This window comes from Melanerpes formicivorus, unplaced genomic scaffold (genome assembly GCF_026170545.1).
Source record: "Melanerpes formicivorus ecotype bairdi unplaced genomic scaffold, bMelFor1.0.p_v2 SCAF_22, whole genome shotgun sequence".
Lineage (NCBI taxonomy): Eukaryota > Metazoa > Chordata > Aves > Piciformes > Picidae > Melanerpes > Melanerpes formicivorus.
In genome coordinates this window covers 10,265,528-10,283,032 of record NW_027142374.1, presented here as the reverse complement: position 1 = coordinate 10,283,032, position 17,505 = coordinate 10,265,528, and positions in this window count along the sequence as shown.

Here is a 17,505-nt window from a genome sequence, read left to right as displayed (position 1 = left end):
CTAGGACATTAGGTAAAACAGGTGTAATGGTGAATAAAACAGGTGAGAGCCACTCTCTAAGGCTAAGATCAAGTGGTACAGAGCAGCATGTGTCCTCTCTTCCCTCTTCCCTGCCTTGAAGTGTAGCTTTATCCATATTGTTTGTTAGGAAGTATCCCCTGGCCGTGCTCAGCTGGGGTTGGGGTGCTGAATTGTACCAGAGAAGATGCCAGCAGCCTTGATACTCCAGCCTGGTTAGTCACTGCTGTGGGCCTGGTGGAGTCATGTTGTTTGTCTGCCTTTAATTTCCCTTCAGTCAAATACTGTTGTCCCCCTCTTTTTTTCTTTTTATTTTCTTTCTTTTTCTTTTCCCCCTTGTACACTTCTTTAGCCATGATCTGTGCATGTTCTTGTCTGGTTATATGTCGTCTTTCTAAGCATAGCTTTCAGCTGATATACTATTATGGAATTGATTACTTTTTAAGAATGTAATCACTGATGCAATCACAGTTATTGATAAAGGCATATTGTGTTGGAGGAACATGGCTCCATCTTTTTAATGGCCTCAGTGCAGGTATGGGGTGCCTGACATCAGGCTCCCTGAAGCAGCTGAACAAGCCCAGCTCTCGTAGACTCTCCTCATAGGGCAAAGGCTGCAGAATCAGATTGTCTGCAAATGATTTACCATCAAGTTTCCTACAAATATTCAGTTTGCAAAGGGTGAGACGTGGTGTGATGTTTTTTTTAATGCTACAATCCATGCAATGAGCACTATTCTGCCTTGTGTTTGCTCCATCTTCCAGCTCATGTGGGGATGCTGGTGGAGAGACAGTGTCTTGGAAGATAATGAGAGAGGCATGACCATGTTTTCCATCTGCTGATGGTGACTGGAAGCAAACATGCAGGCTTTCCAACAAGACTGTTTAATGATAAGACTAACAAGCAGGATGGTGTTGCAGAACGCCTGGGATTCATTAGTGTTCTGAACTTGTAGATGTGTTACCTTTCCATAGGAGACTTGTTTTCCTAGTCATCCATAGAAAAAATTCCTCCCTGCCCAATTTTCTGGTAGCAAAGCACGTTATTGACAACACAACAAAAGTCCCTGCCTATTCAGTTACAAAATCCAGTAAAAACTATCCTCATCAACATGATCCTGCTATTAGAACACCTGACCACAGGATTTCACTGGAAGTTTTTGCTCCTGCTGCTAGATAAATTCCTGTGGAGAGATGAAGTTAAGGCTTGACATGCTTGTAATAATTTAAGAGCAAAAAATTCACAACATGAGATATTAGTTATGCCCTAAACAAGTACTACACATCTGAAAATGAATGATTTACTGTTAAAGGAAATCTTAATACTTCAAAGTATGTAAATACAATATTGGAGACCCAAGAAACATTGACAGCAACAGTGCTGTTCAGTAACAATAATAATTAACATTTTTAGTATCAGATCATTTATTTTAAAAGAAAAAAGGACATGGCCTTTTTATATTTATTCTTCTCCTCTCTCCTTGTAAGCAGGTGCTTGATTAATTCATAAACAGTGGGCATGCTTCCTTTTAAATCAAGTGTAGCTATGTGTGAGTTAGTGCTCAGTGTGTGTGTTATATGCACATTTGGACTGTTTTCTTTCATTTGTACATGACAGTTTTGTACATTAAGCCCCAGTAAGGCACAATGCTGAAGGCTTATTTATCTGTAATATCTAAATCAGATGGTTTAATGGGGGACTAAGTGTATCAGGCAATTGGTGCCACTACATCAAAACATTTCATAGATGTGTTTGCTGGTATACTGAATGCTAAAAGGTCTTCCAGTGCTCAGTTCCTAAGGCAATAATCAATTTCTGATTCTTCAGGAGGCAATCACAACTGGCCCAAGAGGAACAGCCAGACAGCAACAACACTGCACCTGCTGTGCTCGTTCTAAGGTAGGTGATTGCAACCTCGTGCATTCCACCAGGCTGTAGGAGGATACACTTCTCCCAATCAAACAACTAGATAACTTTTCTGAGGAGAAGACCAAATGCACCTGGGACTGTTTTGTGCAGTGCTGCCAAGCAGAACTTGCATTTTGGCTTTATGGATGCCATTTTTTTGTGTTTAATTTTCTCTCCCCCATCCAGCACCCCCTTTTGTGTGTTTGTTTATGAGGTATTGGTACTTTCTGTTGACCTTTGCAAAGGTTTCATGTGTCATACAGCCCATCAGGCGGCCTGGACTTAAAGATGCTGAGGTCCCTTCCAGACCTGCATGATTCTGTACTCAGAAATAATATGCATGGTATTTTAATTGATTTTGATGATGTGTAAGGTTAGAAATCTCTGTTCATTTGGGATATTAAAAGGCCAGCATATGCTAAATTTCTTATAATTAATAGATCTCAAGTAATTTAACTAATGGTTTTACTTGTGTAGTGTCAGAGCAAGTATGTACTACCCCCTCCCTCCCTACCCTATGCATGCGTGTGCTCTACTTGTCATACCCAAAGAACTTCAGATCTCTGTTCAAATAGGGAATAAGGAAGATAATGCACATTGTCCCTGGGTTGTGCAGTTTGTGTGTAGAAAATGAAAAATATCAGCATATTTGTAATGTTTGTTTTCAAGACAAGTTGATTTAGATGCAGAAAACCTATTTACTTTCTCAGCACAGAGCTATGCTGCTGCACAGTTCTGACCCACCTCCCAGTCCCAACATGTGGCGCTGAAAAATAAACACATTTTGTATTTTGGCAATGATTGTGAACTGCTTCAATTTATTAAGTCCCCTGAGGTCTGTGTTTAAATAAAAGTGGACAGAAATGACAGGTGAGCATTTCCCTAAACTGAGAAATAATTACCTCATTTGTGGCAGGGGAATGGTGGCTACCTGACAGTTATAATTTTGTAGAGAATGAAACTTCCTGCTATTTATTACCTGCATTAGTCAAGAGGACAAAAGAAAGAAATGACCCTCATCCCTCTCCTTCCCTCTTCCCATATACTCAGAAGCCACCAGGAACTGGGCCTAGCACTTCTGCCTCCATTACAAACTACCACTTGACAGGGTGGTGTGTGTGGTCTAGGCACAAGCCAGAAGAGAGCACTGAACCATCTCTGTCCTGCCGCTTGGCCTCTGCTTTGGTTTTTTAATTGTTGTCTGATATCATTTTGCAGATAGAAAAGTAAATAGGATGTTTCCTTAAGAAAAAGTTGGAGGAATGTTCCCTTTGCCCTGACTATCATTGAGGCAGGTGCAGAGGTTTGCATTTAAACCTGCTGGGCTTCAGTGAGATACCAGCACTTGTCATCAGCTTAGGAAGTCACCAGACTCTTGTATGTTTCAAGACTTACTACAACAATGCCAAGTCCTGCACTGAGCACCAAGAAAACTGGAATGTTGGCTAAGTTTTAAAGGGAATGCTAAAGGGTTTTAAATTGCTTTCCAGTCTTGGACTGCTTAATGGTTAACTCATTTCTCTAAAGCTACAAAGGCTGAAATAATTCTTGAAACAATCTCTGAAACTCGAGAACCTCTCAGGAGCTTGAGCTTGAAGAAAAGCATCAAAGGCCACAACTTAGCAATGTAGAACAGGTAAGCATCTCATCATGCCTTGCCAAAACAATTAATTGTCCTTAGTCAGGGAATAGTGTAGTATCTCATGAAATCCTAAGTGAGATCTAGGTGAGCTAGTTATCCAAACTCTAAAAATAATTACCCCCCTCCCCAATGTTGCTCCTGATTTATCTGTCAAAGGCAGCTTCTAGCTTCTCTACCCTTCAATTTCTTGTAGGATACATCACTCAACATCTCAATTACAGTATATATGTCAAGGCAAACCCTCTAAAGAGAAACTAACTCAATTTAGTATTATTTTGGTGTTTCATATAGGCATAGTTTGCAACATAAAAGCAGTTAAAGGATACTCTGTTAATCTGTGACATGGAGAAAGAGATGACAATTCCAGGAAGCAGAAAATTTTTAATTGAAAATGCCAGGCTAATTTGTTTCACTCTGAGCCACTGCTATTGTGCTGCTGGGCTGTTGTGCAGTCTTGTCAGCTGTTAGTCTGAATATAAATAACTGTAATTTTCACACTTGTCTCTTCCTACACTTTGTAAAAATGGTTGGTTACAACATCAAATTAATTTCTTATCTGCTGAGCAGGTTTTAATACAGACAGTTTTCAACAGAAAATTATTTTATCTTTTATATGTGAAAAAGAAATAAATAGACTTAGTGGCACACAGGAGTCCTGCTTTCAAGCATGCTCTTTTTATTTGTCAGGAGCTTTAGTAGCAGTCTTTTCTTGAGCTCATTTCTCCCAAACAAAGCCCATCCTGCACCATCAGGGCTGTGTGGGAGGCCAACCCTCCAGGCTGCAGTGCAGGCATGTTGGCAGCTGCAAACGGAGGAAAGGACATGAATGAGTTTCTCTCTGGAAATGCTTCCTTAGTCTGGATTCTGAGTGCTGTCAGAGATGAGAGGTGGGACTGAGCTCTTCATGTATCACCAAATTTCTTCACATATTCAAGGAGAGTGGCATGGTGTTGCTAAGCTATTTTGCAGAATCTTCTTTTAACACCTTTCCCATGGCTGAAGGGAGTGTAGAGTCGTAAGAGCAAATATATTGGCTGACACCAAGGTGCTGTCTGGTATAGTATAGTATCCTGCCTTGACCTGTGCTCACAAGTGAATACCTGCAACCAAGTACAGGGGAGGGAACAAGGATCCTATCCCAGACTGCCATTCTCCAGCAGTTTGTGGCTTGTGGACTCTCTAAGCCAGAGACTGGAAGTGTGTGTGTGTGTTATGTAGGATTTGTACTTAAGCTAAGACACCTGTATAAATCTGACTTCTGCAGCCCACTACGTTTTCCTTCTTCCTGTGCAACACTTTTCCCAAATGATCATTTCCAATAATTGAGAATTTTGCAAGCTTTTGATTAGGCCTCCTTCAAGCCTTTCTTGTAGCTCCAAGGGAAGAAGAGTCCTGGGGCTGCTTTGCTTCTTGATGCTGTTTCAAACACAGGTTCAGTCTGTGTGTGGAGGGTGAATGGGCTTACACATGTGCATCCCCTTGGCCTGGGCCAGTGTGAGTGCTGCAGAAGACTTGTGTGCATTAGGGGCCTCTTTACTGCTCCATTAGGCTCCTAGCAGAAAAGTTTGGTCAGGTTGTGGCTGTCAGTGCTTGCTTTAGCCACTGTGTACAGGAACAGTATCAGACTGAGCACAGTGTAATTCTTTATCTGATGACCATGGAAAAACTTTACCAAGGTTTCAGGGGCTTGTGAATTCATTGATCAACTGACCAAACCATTAAGATGTCTCTTCAAGTATGCTGATTTCAGAAAGTTTTAACTTTTGGGAGCTAAAGCTGCTGTTTGTATTTATGTGACTCAGGGGAGACAGGTAATTGAACTCCCATGTAAAGGTTTTCCAGGCATGGATCAAGAAAGAGCATCAAATGGCTGAAACATTTCAGAGTATCAGGCTGAACTTTTCAAAGTTGAAATGAGCTTTGTTTGGTGTGTGAATACAATGACAGCAATCTTTAAAACACAGTATCTGATGTAATCTCTTTCTTCTTCCAGAACAGACATGATTTTAAAAAATGGGTTTGCATTTGTCCCCATTATTTGTGAAATTGAGTGGATGTATGCACTTGAAAAGCAGCAGCAGCAATGTGACCCTTTCATTACTGATTATAAAAATAGCTGGGGAAAACCATCTGACTAGATACCAGCAGTATCTGAATGTTATAAAACCTCTTGGAAAGGTATGGCTTGGCTCTCACCTTCCAGCAAACTGGCACCTCTCTCACTGTGCTGTCAGGTAATACTAGCTGCCTGTGGGAATCAGCTGAAAGTGGAAAAAACCAAACGCACGGAGAGGCAGAAGCCTTCATTCTGCTTATGGGATCCTAGGGCTCCTTGGAAGGGAAGAAATCCTCTTGTGATCAGCAAGGATCTAAGCTGAAAACAAGCAGTTTTCTTCTGTACAAACTGGTACTTTCATTCAGGTACCGGAGCTGCATTTCCACGCTGTGCTCTCGGGAGAGCTGCTGGAATCGCAGGAGTGCAAGTTAATCAGGCGGTAATTGGCTAGCGGGAGAATAGCAGGGATTCGTGTGAGCACTGATCCTCACTCAAAAAGCCTGGAATAGAAGGCTGTTGAGTGCTGCTGGTTTTGTTACTCTCTATATTTGCAGGATTTCTAGTATCTGTAGGCAGTGGTTGTACGTGAGAAGCTTGGTCATGGGAGAACTCAGCAGTCTGTTCCTTGTTCACAGTGTTATTGGTGACAGTTTCTAATCCGAAGGAGATCAGGGGAGTGACTTTAACAGGGAAAAAAAGATGTCAATTTGATTTATATTCCCTTAAAACAGGTATAATTTGATTGTGCAGGTTTGTTAATCTGACATGAATGTCAGAAATGTGATTTGCCATAACATGGCAAAATTGCTGTTCTCTTTAATATCCATTTTATTGCTAGACGTTTTGTGCTGAAAGTTGCAGGCAAATACTTTTGGCCTTCCTTCCCCCCCCCCCCGAAGTCTTGTCTCTCTTATTTTCATCCTGCACTACCATTCTTTTCACATTGCTGGGTTTTCAACTGTCTCACATATTGTCTGTGTTCTCAGGAAACTTTCCAGCTCTCCAACTACTCCTAATATGTAGTTTGGTCCCCAGAATGGTTACTGGTGCTTTGGAATGAGGTCAGAATTCATAGGCTTGCAAAGACTGTTTCAAAAAGTGTCCTCAACTTCTTTTTCAGTGTACCAGCTCTGGAAAGAGGTGGGGGAAAGGTAGACTATCATCTTTTGGATGTGTTTGTTGGTTGCTGGTACCATCTGCATGGCTGCTGACCTCTGAGGATGTATTCTTGTGCAGGTCATAAGTGCTTGGCTTTTCATCTTAGAATAGAGAAAGGTACACTCCTAAGAATCAAACATTTATTTACTGTCCCAGATATGCTTTGTCTTGAGAAACCAGTTCTGGAGCCCCTATTACAAGAGGGATGTGGAGGTGCTGGAACGTGTCCAGAGAAGGGCCACAAGGATGATCAGAGGGCTGGAGCACCTCTCCTATGAGGACAGACTGAAGGAGTTGGGGCTGTTCAGTCTGCAGAAGAGAAGGCTCCCAGGTGACCTAATTGTGGCCTTCCAGTATCTGAAGGGGGCCTACAGGAAGGCTGGGGAAGGACTTCTCAGGATGTCAGGCAGGGATAGGACTAGGGGGAATGGAATGAAGCTGGAGGTGGGGAGATTCAGGCTAGATGTGAGGAGGAGATTCTTCACCATGAGAGTGGTGAAACCCTGGAATGTGTTGTCCAGGGAGGTGGTCGAGGCCCCGTCCCTGGGGGTGTTTAAGAGCGGGCTGGATGAGGCTCTGTCCAGGCTGATCTAGTGTGGGGTGTCCCTGCCCATGGCAGGGGGGTTGGAACTAGATGATCCTTGTGGTCCCTTCCAACCCTGAATGAAACTATGAAACTATGATTTTAATGAAATTCTTTCCTGAGTGTTTAGGAATCTTCTTAAAACAGAAGTGTGATATGTTTGGCAGAAATGAAAAGGCCTTATAGAGGAAGGGGTTAGAACAGTGTAAACCAAAATGTAACAAAAATCACCCCAAGCACCAATAAAAAAATAACCCCTAAAATGCAACAAAATAACCCCCAAACTGCTTCCCATCTTGTGACACCAGCATGGTCATTCCTGTAGAGCTTGTGCTGTAGTTACTCTCAGAGTCCTTTCAAACCCTGCCCTGTGCTCTGGACTCCTGGGTCGAGGGATCTGTAATTTTTAATGCAACTGTTCAGAAAGTGTCCCTTTGCTAGGGCCAGCTTGAGCTATTTTTCTGCCTGTGTTGTAAACTGATCCCTACAGAACTGTGCTAATGTATCGGTGCAGTAATAATACAATACCCCTTTGCTCTTTCACAGAGCTTTTCATGGGTAGAGCTCAAAGCTCATCCTCGAGGGAGGTCAGATGTATTGGCTCAGCTTTATAGACACAATGATGAAGTGAATGGACTAGCTCAAGGTCACCCAATAGACCAGCAGTAGATGTAGGAGCAGAACCTGCACCTCCTATGCTGCCTCTGGGGTCTGTCTGTCACGTTGTACTGCTGCAACTTCTATTTAACACAAACTACAAAGAGCCCCATAACTGTTGATGTCTGGCAGGATCCTCAATATCCTTTTTATTTTTGCTGCAAGGTCATGGATTGGCACTGCTAAAAGAGTAACAGGCACATTTGTATAACTGTTCTTTGGAGATGCTTTGAATAGCTGATGTTGCTTTCTGTAAAGTAGAAATATGTTAACTCAAAGAGAAAGGATGAGATCCCCAAGAGCATGGATCACATTAATATCTGTAACTAATGCTGTGTTACCCATGAGATCCCAGAAGAATTAATTCCAGATATAGCTATGGCTCATGCTGTAATAGTGATGCTCAGCCTTAGTTTGCTGCAGGTCCCTCTTAAGGCATGGAGTCCCATGTAAGGGGTGAAGCATGGTGCAGCCCAGGGCTGCTGCACTGTTCTGGCATGGTGCATGCACCTGTGGTGCAGGGAGCCTCTGGGCTCTAGATGTCCCTTCATTCACATTTTGAGCCCCAGTATGTCATGATTACAGCAGAGACAGGGTCAAACCCTCTGAAGTCACACTGATGGTGGCTGCTACAGCTCCTGCAGCATGTATGGCTCTGCCCACCCTTGCTATGTGTCAGGGATGAGTGGAGAGATAAAAGGGGAGGGCAGGTCTCAGGCTGCGCCAGGGGAGGTTCAGGTTGGATGTTAGGAAGAAGTTCTATACAGAAAGAGTGGTTGCCCATTGGAATGGGCTGCCCAAGGAGGTGGTGGAGTCGCCGTCATTGGAGGTGTTCGGGAGGAGACTTGGTGTGGTGCTTGGTGCCATGGGTTAGTTGTTTAGGTGGGTTGGATTGGTTGATGGGTTGGATGCGATGATCTTGAAGGTCTCTTCCAACCTGGTTTGGTTTATTCTAAATAAAGGTTTATTCTAAATAAAGGTGCAGCAAGCAGTGGAGTGAAGTTAAAGAGGTGGACTAATCAAAAGGTATCAGGAAATCTTGCACCCTGCATGGAATTCAGGAAGGTTCTAATGATGACTGATAATTGTGTGAAATCATGTTGTTATAGCTTAACTACATGTGCTGAGGTGTCCCTGTGCTTTCCTGAGTTGCAAAGCCTTACAAAGCTTCTGCTTGTGATAAGAGTGTTTGCTTTCCTTATTTGCCTGTCTCCATATTCTTTTTCCTACCCTACGAGCTGTGTGCAGCAGGCTCCTCATCCTTCCTTGGTACTGACAGAGTCATTGTTTCCAAGAAGGCAAAACGAAATGTGTGTTCACCGCATGAAGAATAAGCAAAGATGCTAGTGTTTAGTAAAATGCATTTGAAATCCATCTGTAAAATAACCATTCAGAAATTATAGTGAATTTCAGACTATTTGTAAGAGCAGAGGCTTTGTGGTATGACTTTTCAGTGGCAGAGTATATAAATTTCACAACCTGCTGATATTTAGTCACGTTTACTTCAGAGCTTCCTGGATATTGACTGAATTGCCTTTTTACTAATACAGTGACATCTCTGTATAAATCAGAAGGTTTATTGCCTTGGCTCATGCTCTTTTTATTCTCCATCCATCTAAACAGCTCACAACTATTGCTAGATAAGTATCTGAATGTTTTTCCTGTCAAATGTGCTCTCTCACAAAATATTGCTCAAGAGCACAGGTTTTCCAGTGCCTTCCAATTTTTGGTATAAATATATAACTTTAGGAACTACTAACAGGCATTCTTCTTCCTCCTCCCTCACTCTTCCTTTTCCAACCTACAAACTCCATTCAATTCACTCCTGAGCTCAGATGGTAAACCCTTGTAATGCACAAATGCAGTGTGAATTGGGGGCGTGTTTATTGTATTTGAAGCCCAGTAGCTACAAAATGCCTTTGATTCTGGCCTGGAATAGTGACAGTATGGTTGTACACAGTGACTGAGATAGCAACATGGGGTACTTCTGTGGAACTCTTGAAACTTTGGCTGACTTTGTCTGTGGTAAATGCCATGGTACACCCAGCTTGTCCTCAGCACCTGTCTATAAAATTAGTGGCTTGTTAGCACAGCACCAGTTTTATTAATGTCCTTGGTGGACTAGAGAGCCAGGAATCCTGTGTTGAGAGAAGTGCTTGTTCATGGAGTTCATTAAAATGAAAAGAAACAACACCTTGGAAACTTTTTTGATTGTCTTAGCTCTTGCTAAAGCTTGTTATAAACCCTGAATTTTGGGTTTAATTTAAGTTGGCAGTATGTGTCTAACTTCTCCCCTTTCCATAGCTGTCAAAAAGCCCTTCATTTATTAGTGCCTACAACGTAGCTGTTTCTGCACTTTAGATTTAAAACATGATCTTTAAAAGTGGCAACCAATTTAACTCTGGGTGTCAGCAGCAGATCCATCATGTCAGAGCACTCTTTAGGAAGACAAAACCGAGGAGATGTTATTCCAGCAATATTTACATTTCTCCTTTTCCAGACTTATTTCTGTGAGATCTGCTGCCTTTTAGTGTCTGTCTAAAGCTCTCCTTCCTGCAGGTGAAACAGGTGCCAAGTTCAAATTACATCATAGTGCTGAGCACCTCAAGGACATTGCTTTTCTACAAAAGGAAAATTTGGAGGTCATACCTTGACAAGACTCATGGATTTTATTTTTTTGGGGGGGACATTAAAATGTGAAATAATTTGAAAGTCAAACAAAAGTCCTTAAACAACAGGAAATCTTTCCCCAGATCTCTTTCCACTTAAATCTTTGAACCAGGATTTTATATTTCTTTGATGTATCGCATCAGTTTATTAAGGATGTCTGTAGACACTTTGTAATGTCTAAGCCCAGGGTAGGTTTTCTCCCTTTTACTGTGAATGTGAACTTTTTATTCAGAGTAGCCATCTGATGAGTCATTCTTTCATCCCTCCAGTGGAAATCAGTGTCTTATTATCTTTTTTCTTTTTTCTCCCTGGCATATTTCTTTCTACCAGGATCTGGGATAAAAAGGATGATAATGTTCTTTTGCTGTCACAGATCTGTAGTTCTTAAAGGTAAGGTCCCTTGGAGATGGGTAAATAACAGGTAATGACTTTGTTTACTAGTCCTGTAATACAGCAATAGCTGCATTTACTGAAGCTGTTTTAAAACCACTGATGTCTATGTGCTTTTGGGTTTTGTTTTGTTTTCCATCAAAGACCAGATCCCATCAGTGTCAGCGGGAAACAGCTGACTTCTTCAGACTTGCATTAAAGCTATAGGCACTGCAGACTCCTTCAAGGAAGAGCTTATATCTAATCACCGTTTTTTTCCCCTAGCATTTTAAAAGTTTTTTTCTCTGTTGGCAGAGAAACAGCATAATGAATATCTTCAAATTCTTTGGGAAGGCTTATTTCTTCAGATGGGAGCTGCACTCACAAAGAAACATGGCTTGGTTCAGTGTCACAGCACAACTCATGCCTAGAGAGGCCTTGAGTGGAAGCAGAGAGAGGTCATGATGGTGCAGTACTCCCTCTCCAGACTCTTGTTGCATTCACGGCAAGATGGGTCTGATTGCTTGGATGCCAGGAAGGGTTAAGTGGTTTCTGCTGCATCTGACTTTATAGCTCTGACTTCACTGTGAACAGAGCAGCCTGTGCAGTGCAGTTGCAAAGCTTTGCAGGGACCTCCTGGGCCAAACATCCATCTTCACCTCTTATTTGTAGGTGTTCCCTTGTCTGGCACCAACCCCTAAACCATGATTCTGCCTCTCAGGTTGTGCCTCATGGCTCTCAGAGTGAAGTTTAAGCAGTGCACCCTGTTGGGTTTGGCTTCACATATTGAATGCTAAGAGAAAAATGTTGTAAACGCTGGTGAAGATGTATAAAGTTTAGTTTGCTATGATGCACACCCTACAAAAAAAGCTCATATGAGGATAGGGTTGCCAACATACTTTGGCAGCCTCTCTAGAGATAAGCTCCTCATTTAATGTCAGTGTGTGTTTTGTTAATGAACAGCTTCCAAGGAAGGGCAGAAGCACAGACAAGATATTACAATGATTTATGTAGTAAAATCTAGGATTCATGGCTGTACGTAGAATAAATAACATAGGGAGAGGAAGGGGAGGTCTAACTTCAACAAGTATCCTCTAAGCAAATGAAAAGTTGTTGGTACCATTCAGTGGAAGATTAAATACTCTTCCCAAGCACAAGGGGAAAAAAAGTATTAAATATTTCACCCTTTTTAAAAGGGAAATTACATCAGAATTGTTTTATCTACCTCTACTCCGCCACCCCCCCCCCCCCCCCCCCTTCTTTATACTGGCACCCATAGTACAGGGAAGCTAACGGACATTAACTATGTCTGTTCTTCTTTCTTTGCTGTGACAGTTTTAAATGGTTGAGACTGAAACTTCTGTGTCACTACAAAAAGACAAGGTCACTAGGGTACCAGACTGTCCCTGCAGTTAATGACAAATGAAAATGTCAGGTAATGTTAAGGTGAGGGACTGTTTGACAGTGACCTTTGTAGATATCTAATATTTTTTGTCCTTTCTGTATTTCTTATTTTTGCCAAAATGCAGGCTGGGTGGCAGGTAGCAGGACAGGATGCCATGCACTTAGACACACCCAATCTGGTTTTAGTTTGAAAATAGATGTTGAAGCTGTCTGGTTAGGAATGGAAACTCTGAGGTAGAAACTCAGGTTGGTTACATTTTAGACAGCTGGTTTAATTTAAACCACTGGGATTAGGGGCCAGATATAACCAAAACAGAATGACTGTATCTGTGTTTGTCTTCAGGTATCCCAGAACCCTGATGACCTCTGGCAAGCAGAAAAGTCAGCTGAGGCAAACCTAATAATTTGAATAAAAATGTCTCAAACGTACCTCTATTCTCTCTTTAGATGTCAGGGAGAAAAATCTGCTAAGCTCTCTAGGTTCTTGACAGTGAATGAATGTTCTACTAACCAGCTTGTGTCCTGTGTAAATCTGGATTACTATATCTATGGAAACACAACAGCATAACAGCAATAGGAGTGGCTTAGCAGTTTTGCTTCAGTTTTTGGTTTGTGGGAAAATTGAAGGTCATGCCACTGATGCTTTTTCAGCACTTCCGAAAGCATCTTCTACCTGGAAGCCATAGTGAACAAGTTAACCATGAGCCAGCAGTGTGCCTTTGTGGCCAAGGAGGCATATGGTATCCCCATGTGCGTTAAGAAGAGAGTGGCCAGGAGGTTGAGGGAGGTCCTCCTTACCTAGTGAGGCCTCTCCTCTGCCCTAGTGAGGCCACATATGGAGTAGTGTGTCCTGTTCTGAACTCCCCAGCTCAAGAGAGACAGGGATCTGCTGGAGTGAGCCCAATAGAGGGCTACAAAGATGATGAGGAGCCTGGAGCATCTCTCTTATGAGGAGAGGCTGAGAGACCTGGGGCTGTTTATCCTGGGGAAGAGAAGATTGAGAGGGCATCTTAGCAATGTTTATAAATATCTAAAGGGAGGATGTCAAGAGGCTGGGGCCAGACTGCCTTCAGCGATGCCCAGTGGTAGGACAAGAGGCAGTGGGCACAAACTAGGACACAGCAACTTCCACCTAAACATAAGAAAAAACTTAACTTTGAGGCTGACAGAGCACTGGAACACACTGCCCAGAGAGGCTGTGGAGTCTCCTTTTCGGGAGACTCTCAAAACCTGCCTGGATATGATCCTGTGCAACCTGATCTAGGTGAACCTGTGCTGGCAGTGGGGTTGGACTAGACAATCCCCAGAGGACCCTTCCAACCATTCTGTGATTCTGTAATGCTGGGTAGTTGCTGCTCTGAAACAGGTTTCCTTTCACATATGTTTTTATTCCTAAAGCATGTGCTTTAAAAGGATAGATTTTGAGTATTTGTGTCTTGAAATGGTATATAGAAATATGTAATTTCTTTTAAAGTTACCTTGCTTATTCAGTTTTTCTCCCAAATCAGTGTGCCTGGAGTGCTCCTGATCAGTTCCCAAGTTCCAGGTGGTTTCCTTAATTGCAGGCTTCTGCAATAGAGAGATGGAACTTCACCTTTAATTACCCTGTTTAGAAGCACATGTTGAATTTTGGTTGGCTAATCTCAATCACTTCATCTGTCCTAGAGTCTGACATTAGCATTTTGTTCTTAGCATTTTGCTCTTTAAAGACAGCTTGTCTTATGTGTCTGTACTTCTTTCTCTTTAAGGTAGCTGGTATTTGTCTAGATGGCTTTTGTGAGCATCTTGTAACTCGCCTCGTGGGTATGGCCCCATGTATTAGCGGATCTGGACCTGCAGACTGTAGGAGGTGGCAGTAGAAACCCTGGGATATGTGGGCAGGTGGAAGAATTGAGGGAGTATTTTAAGAATGAGCTTTTAAAGGTAAACTGCTTTCAAGGAGGATTTCATTAAAGCACTTATTTTTATTTATTTATTTTTTAGTGCCAGTGCCTTGCAACCCATTTGTTTTGATCTGTGGGACCTTATTTAGATTAACTGTTACCCTAAACCCATAATAACCATTGTAAAAATATTTGTGATCCTTCGCAGCCTAAGAGTTTGGGAGTAATTGGATTTGCCTGGACTGCTGTTAGTGGAGTGCTCACCTACAAACACCTGGGACCAGAAGCTCTTAATTGGGCCTCAGCTGGCACGGTGCAACCCAGTTCCCTGTGGCTGCAGGAGCGGGAGGGAGCCAGTGTTTGCAGATAGATTAGCTGTCACTGTTCCAGTTAATGATTTTCTCTTTCCAGCTATTTCCCTACGTTTGTAGTGCTATAAAACTGTGGCACAGAGTGGGGAAGAAAAAGTGCAGTCATGTTTTTGCAAAGGGAGAACCTGAGTTTTTGAACTTTTAGTGTTCCAAATGTGCAAGCACACAAGTTGGTAATATGGACTTCAAACACCAAATTTTGGCCCTGGGAAGCCTTTCTGAGGTGAGTTGTAAATCTCTAAAGGGAGATCGTGACACAGCTGCTGATGCAACCTGATTTTATCAGTGTGAATGGAACTGCCAAAATACAATTAAAGAAACTGCTTATATTCTCTGTCCTCCAGGCAGGATACGATTGCTCATGTCACTACCACACTTTCTATTTCTTGCTGGCAACTGATTCAATACACTGTTTGCAAAATGTGTGTGCTGAGTTGTGATGTGATAAAGAAGTGCCAAATCTTTTAGCAATAAACCAGATCCTGTGCAGCATGCTGTGTATGGTCAGCATTTCATCACTGAGTCCCTAAATACTAGTGGAAGGATCAAGAGAATTGCTGTTGGCTGCCATTTGGCACAGATACATTTAATATAGGTGATGTGTGGCAGTTCTTTGGATGATTCTGCTGTTGTGCCTGGAGTATGGGAAGGCAGAAAACCTTGTTGTGGTTCTGCTCTGTTTTGTGAAGGCTCAGGCTTCATACAGAGAGCATCCTGTGGATGTGAAAGGTGATGAGCTGTGCATATGCGGGGATCTTGATGAGGACTTCATAGAACTGCCTTGTGTCTGCCCAAGGCATAACTTTCTCTTGCTGCTCCCCATGCCCTTTAATATAGGAAGGGCCTAATCCAGAACTCCTTATAGCCAGTGGGGAGAGGAGCACCGGTTTGGGTGGATTATACTTGTTCATTTTAGTCCTTTACAGATAGGTCTGTAAAGCATCAATGGAAATGGGTGATCTGAAACAGAAATCAAAAATTTTGCTGTATTACCACCAGTATTATTAGCCAGCCAAATGGATGACTTAGGGGAGTTTGAGACAGGCTCCTCTTTAAGATGTTCCATGGAAGGGCAAGAGGCAGCAGGTTCCTTGGACACAGACCTCCTAAGGCCAACCTGCATTATTATTTTATCCTGATTTTCTTTTCAGTGGTTTTGGGTTAGGGCTCTGCTGTCCCTGTCTGTGGGTTTGCAAGGGCTAATGATGCTGGGCTCTGCTATTCTCTCACCCTGAACTTCTGTGGGGGCAAATTTCCTATTTTTCAACCTTCCTGCTAGTGTAACTTGTGTATTCTGCCTGCGTGCTGCCAAGTACTACTGGAAGTATCGTTAATCCATAAGGATTTATTTAAAGCCATTCTCTCTGAGGCCTGGAGGAAATTTTCTCATCGTTTACCCAGCTGAATGTATAATAAGAACTTGTATCATTTACTGAATTCCTGGTGATATGTATTTCCCAATGGGCTGGTGAATATTGTTGCAAATCAGCCTCCTTTATAAATGGCTTTGTATTGACTGTCACTTCTAGTTTTGCTGCTTTTGTTTAAGAGCATTGCACAGATAATGGCATTCGGCGCAGAGGAAAGACACCTCAAAGAGTCATAGAGATTTAATAGGATCATTATTATTTGTAATGTGGTGACCTGGTCTTGAATCAGGTTTCTACTGTGTCCTGTAAAACCACAGGGCAGAAATAGTCTCAATTTTAAGGAAAGTCCAACTAAAGAGTAAGTTAAATGTTAACAGAGTTGCCTATCAAAAGAACAAAGTGTGTTAATAAAATCACTTTTGAGGGATAGGAAGGAAAACAGTTAATTGAAGAAGGAAAGAAATCAGCTGTTGCAGAGCCACCACTGTTTGTGTGCAGTGGTGTTTCTCTCTTGTATAGAATCCACATTTGACCTTTTGATGGAATACAGTATCTCATGGAAGAGAAAATGTCTCATTAAAAGTGGAAGCAAGAGGTAGCATCTATTAATCAATGGTATGGGAATTCTTTAGGCCTCAGACTTGGCGTTTAAGTTGCACCTCTTGGGAATCAATATTGTTTCCAAATAACTAAACCAAAATCAATAGGAGACATGGATTTCATTTTGGTTACAAATCATTAGTTTCCAGTGTTTCTGAGCCTTAAATTGCAAACAAAGGCTTTATAAAATTGTCTTTTAAAGAATAAGCACTTCTTAGGAGGCCTTGACATATTATGTCATTTGAGATACAGCGCCTTACAAGCATCTAATTTATTAAGAGCTGCTCCTGTGGTCTTACAACACATGGTTATTGAAAAGAAGTTGCATGCAGGATTCTGGTTGAAAATGCTCCGTCAATGCTTTCCTACTGCTATAGACCCCCAAGGCAATCTGACATTTTCCCTCACTCATTCTTGTCTCTTCTTATTCTTCTACTCTTCTTTGGGATAGGCTCTGTAGAAAATGGTGATATAAACCACCAGGCTGTCAGCCTTTTCAGCCATCATTCTCTTTTCCTGGCTCCCTTGTACAAACCTCTCTGTAAACTTCTGCATTGTGGCTGGTACCCTAAAACCCACCGGTGTTACCGAAGTGTTATTACTCTTGCTTCTGCTGTGGCTTGAAAGAGACAGTGTGTTGTTCAGTTGTCTCCTTAGAAACAAACAAAAAAATGCCTTGAGCAGTGGGGATGTAAAAAAGCCAAAGGAGTAGCAAACCCCTACTGCCTGATGTCACTCCTGGAGACTTAGATTGGACAACAGCTAAAGCCTAAAGAAAACAAAATAATAAGAGGAAGGTGGGGAGAGGGGAGCAGA